Raw genomic sequence first — 4,940 nt, forward strand, 5'->3', positions numbered from 1 at the left:
GGAAATATACACCATAAAAAAGAATCAGATGGAACTGTTATTTATAGATGAAGACTATAATACAGGAAGTCAAAAAGTCCCTTGAAAGTATTAAAAGCAGACTAGATCATACAGAAAATCAAATCTCAGATGTAGAAGATAGAATTGCTGGCCTAGAAAAATTCACCATGAAAAATGAGAAAGTTGCCCCCCAAAATGAGAATATACAATAAATACTAGATACCATCAAATGTCCCAACATCCAGATAATTGGTATCCCAGAAGGTGCAGCAACTAGTAAGGGCATTGATAATCTATTCCATGAAATCCTAGAAGAAAATTTTCTAAATTTAAGAGACATTCAAAAATCCAGACCCAAGAAATACAAAGAACCCCAAATAGAATCAACCCAATAAGATATTCTCCAAGACATGTTATACCCAGATTGACCAAAACCACAGACAAAGACATGATACTAATATTGGCAAGAGAGAAACATCAAGTTATCTACAAAGGATATCCCATCAGGCTCACAGTGGACTTCTCATTGGAAATAATGCTAGCAAGGAAAGAATGGGAAAATATATTCAAAGTGTTAAGGGAAAAGCGGTTTCAACCAACAATACTGTACCCGGCAAGATTATCCTTCATATGGGAAGAAAAGACAAGGACATTCTCAGATAAACAAGATCTGAAGGAATTTACCAATACCAGACCAGCTCTCCAAGAAATTCTGAAAGGAGTGCTATACCAGGAGAACTAAATACAGACACAAAGAAATAAGAATTCAAAAACAACTAAGAAAATTGCCAACTTCAGGACCAGTGGGTGGAGTGGTGGTTAAGGTACTGGACATGCCCACATAGCTGACCACGGTTCAAGTCCCAGACCTGGTAGCTTGCCTTCTCTCTCTCTGTGTCTGTCTCTCTATGGTCAAATTAAAAATAAAAAAATGAATGAATAAATAAAATTAAATAATTCTTAAAAAAAATTGCCAACTTAATGGTAGGAGCAAGTCTGAAATTGAATTTTATATCCCAGAATTTAATCGGTAAGATCAGACCACAACAAAAGATAGATGAAGTACATGAGACTTAACTGGTAGATGAGACTCAACTGATGAAATAGAATCTGATGACTTTTGACTAAAACATTACTGATTTTCTTCTAGGCTTTTTATTCCAGATTCAGGGATCTTTGTCTTGTCGTGAGCTGCCGATAGGTTCATGTATCTACTATTTGAATAGAATCCTAACCTGTTTCCTGGCTTTAAGTTTTAAGCAAAGCTCTCTTTGCTTTTGCTTGATTTTGATTTATTGAAGTTAAAACTACTTTTCTTGAAATTAAAAATATATTTAAAAATACCTATTTAATGACTACAGTAAGCTATATAGCATCAGCTAGGTGCTACTTTATTGCATATTCTTTCTACTCACAGTTTTATGCCTAAAGTCAGATATGTATTCACAGATATGTATATATCAGCTGACTTTTCTATTAAACGTAGTTACATTATTTAAGATATTTTGTGAATCAATAAAATGTGGGGAAAAGAAAAAGAATGGAAATCAACTGTAGACACCAGAGATAGTGTGGGAGGAGGGTAAGAAATGGCAAAGGGTGAGAAATAGGGAGAAAAAAAATATACATATATATATGTACATATATATATATGAAACTAGAAATGGAAAATTATCGATGATAACATGTATGATTAAGCCACTATACAGTATATTCTGGTTGGGAAATCACATTTTATGTGCTGCGACTATGCTCAGTGAATGAACATAAAATTAATTAATTAAAAATAAAAAATTTTAAAAAAAGAAAAAGTGCAGGCTTCTTTGAGAGTGTACATAAAAGAGCTCAGGATGGTCAAGGGGAGCAGATACCAACTGAAGAAGTGATACTTAAGTGGAAAATTGAAGGACAAATAAGAATTATTCAGGTGGAAGAGTATGAGGAGGAAGGACAGGTAGCTGTGGCAGAGGGAACATTATGTATAAAAGCTGAGAGTGGAGGAAGTCCAGAGTTTCTGGAGTGTAGAGTAGTATAAAGATAGGAGACCAGGCCAGAGGTAGAGGTGGGCATCAGATGATGAAAGGTCTTACAAAGCATGGCCAAGAGTTTGGCTCTTATACAAAGGGCCAGGAGAAATTATGGGTAGGGTTTCAGGAAAGGGTCATGCCCTGATTAATTAATTGATTGATTAATTTATCAGTCATGATAGAGTGCATGCGTGCATGCATGAGGGAAGAGAGGAGAGAGAGAGAGAGAGAGAGAAATGAACCCTTTACACTCCACAGAGCTTGGTCACACCCTGATTCTGTCCTCCAATATCTTAGCCTGCTAAAATCCCGGACATGGATGCACGTGCCAGATGTATTTTCAGTCTTACTGGACTGAGACTTAAGCCATAGTTGGTATGTGGCTTTCAGCTCTGCAGTCTGATCTGCTACCAAGCGTGTCATAGAGACTGGGCTTTTTATCATACTTCAAATTTAGAATTATCACTGGCTGCTGTAGCAACAAAGTGTTATAGACCACAGGCAGATGAAGAGAGTAAGGTTTATTAGAGAGATGGAAGCATGGATAGGCAGAAGATCTCCAATGATACAAGGGAATCCTAAAGCACACAACAGTCCCTATTACTGATTGCATTCTTCAGATATTACATCCTTTATTCCTGATGACCTATGACAATAACTTTCTTTATTTTTGACAGAGTCACTTCTGACTTGATCCTGTGGTGTGCTGTGAGACATCTACCATCAGGTAAATATGTTACAAGTTTTTCTCAGATTTATAAACCACACTTTTCTCTCTATTCTCCCTAAGAGCTAAATCTAACATCTTATTCAATTCTCACCATAGCCCCATAAGTTAGATGCTGTCTTATTTCCATCCTATTAATTGAGACACAGATAGGTTAGGCAACTTAACATGCACAAAAGTGTTCATCACAACATAAATTATAATAGCAAAATAAAACAAAGCAAAAGAAAAGACTCTAAATATCCAAGAGTATGCAAATTGTATTAATTATGGTACATTTATTAATAAATTTCTCTTCTATTCCTAACTTGCAGAAAGTCTTTATCATGAATATAGGTTGAAAGTTATTGAATGTTTTTCTTTATCTACTGAGATGATCAGATGATTTTTATCTTTTCATCTGTTAATGATGATTTACATTTTTTAATTTTCTAATGTTGCCTTTTGATTTTCTAATGCTATCTTTCATTGTTGAGCTAAACCAAAATTATTTTTTTTCTATACTTTGCTAGGCTTAATTTGCTAAGTTTTAGTCATAAGTGAGATAGTCCAAAATTTTCCTTTCCGATATTTTCCTTGTTAAAAATGGTTTGCAAAATATTGGAGCATTATTTGCTGCTGGAATGTATGGTGAAACTTGAGAATAAAAGTTTGGATCTGGTATTTTCATTTAGGAAAGAATTTCTTTTTTAAATGTATTTTTATTTCAATTTGTTTTATACATTCAATGATGTATGTCACTTAGCTTGCAAAGTGAATATTACAACATGTATACATTTCTCACTAGTCCAGCTGAGAATACTATACATGTTATCTTCAATAACCCATTTCTTTGTCCCATAAATGCCTTGCCTCTATTTTTCTCCTTAATATATTTCCTCAGACTCTCTCCTCCTTCACCTACCCTTTCCCACACTGTATCTGGTGTAAATTTCTAACTACTCATTTAATTTCTGGTTTATTGAGGTTTTCTATTTATTTTAGTTTATTTTATTCATGAGAGAGAATGTGTACTCATACGAGAGAGAGAGAGAGAGAGAGAGAGAGAGAGAGAGAGAGAGAGAGAAACAGGCACCTTTAACAGGGTCTCATCATGGTGTAACCTCCTTTCCCCATCCCTTCAGCTCATTAGGATCTTGGATAACCCTGAGTGTGCCCAGCATGTTCTTAGGTTGACTGGGTGTCCAAGCTAGTGGTTGGCCATGTGGCATCTAGCACTGCAGTTCAGTATGTTACCACCTACACCAACAACGCTGAGTCTCTTGCTCTTTGAATCACTTTTGTGCAGCTATGTTTTTGATTACATATATACATTTCTGTTAGATATGTATGCAGAAGATGAATTTGTTGGTTGTAAGGCAGACATACATTTATATTTAGTAGGTACTCTCAAATACTTTTCTAAAATGGTTGTAACAGTTTAAAAATGTACACCACAGTCAGGAATATATAAGGGCTTTGATTTCTCCACATCCTTTTCAATACAGAGTATTTTCTCTTTCTCTTTATTTATTTTCCATTTAAGCTCTTTTGGCAAATAAAATAAACTCTCTTAAAATATATGGTTTGATCAAATTTTGACAAATATACAGTCATTTAACCACCACCACAATTGAGATGTAGACTACATCTCATACCCAAAGGAGTGATGCTTGGTAGTAAATCTACTCCCTTACCTCCAGTCCTCGACAACCAGGATCTGATTTCTGTCTCCATATTTTTCCTTTTTTTTCATAATATGTAAATGAAACGATGTAGTTAGTAGCCTTTTGTTTCAGACTTATTTTATTTAACATAAAGTTTTTTTTTTAATTTTATTTTATTATCATCATCATAATCTTCTTTCTATTACACTAGATTACATATAACTTTACATTGACTTCCATTGCTTTTTCAAAAGGGAATGCCATGCATGTCAGTCAATACAGAGATATCAATCTCCCCGCTTTATCATTCAATATCTTTTCCATGCTTTTCCCAATAATTATTATTATCATTTTTTTTAAACAATCAATCACTATTTCTCATTCTGCTTATTAAAGACTTCACCCATCATGAAATACTTCCCAGACCGGTTCAGTTGAGAATACTATACACGTCATCATCAACAGGTAATAAACCATATCTATTTCTCATTAACATCCTGCCTCTCTATTGTTCACTGCTGTCTTTATCCTCTTCTCTCT

At 34.5% G+C, this 4,940-nt stretch overlaps 1 protein-coding gene across 1 annotated transcript in view; it reads left to right on the forward strand.

Moving 5' to 3' along the window:
• Positions 1-2,702: 2,702 nt before the first annotated feature.
• The window catches only part of NCALD (neurocalcin delta), a 346,302-nt gene continuing 344,064 nt past the window's right edge, over positions 2,703-4,940 (forward strand). Inside the window, exon 1 of the mRNA XM_006163255.2 lies at positions 2,703-2,754. The gene's annotated coding sequence lies outside the window, so the exon portion shown is untranslated. The remainder of the gene's footprint in view (positions 2,755-4,940) is intronic.

The sequence above is a fragment of the Tupaia chinensis genome, unplaced genomic scaffold (assembly GCF_000334495.1).
Source record: "Tupaia chinensis unplaced genomic scaffold, TupChi_1.0 Scaffold141538_1, whole genome shotgun sequence".
Taxonomy (NCBI): Eukaryota; Metazoa; Chordata; class Mammalia; order Scandentia; family Tupaiidae; genus Tupaia; species Tupaia belangeri.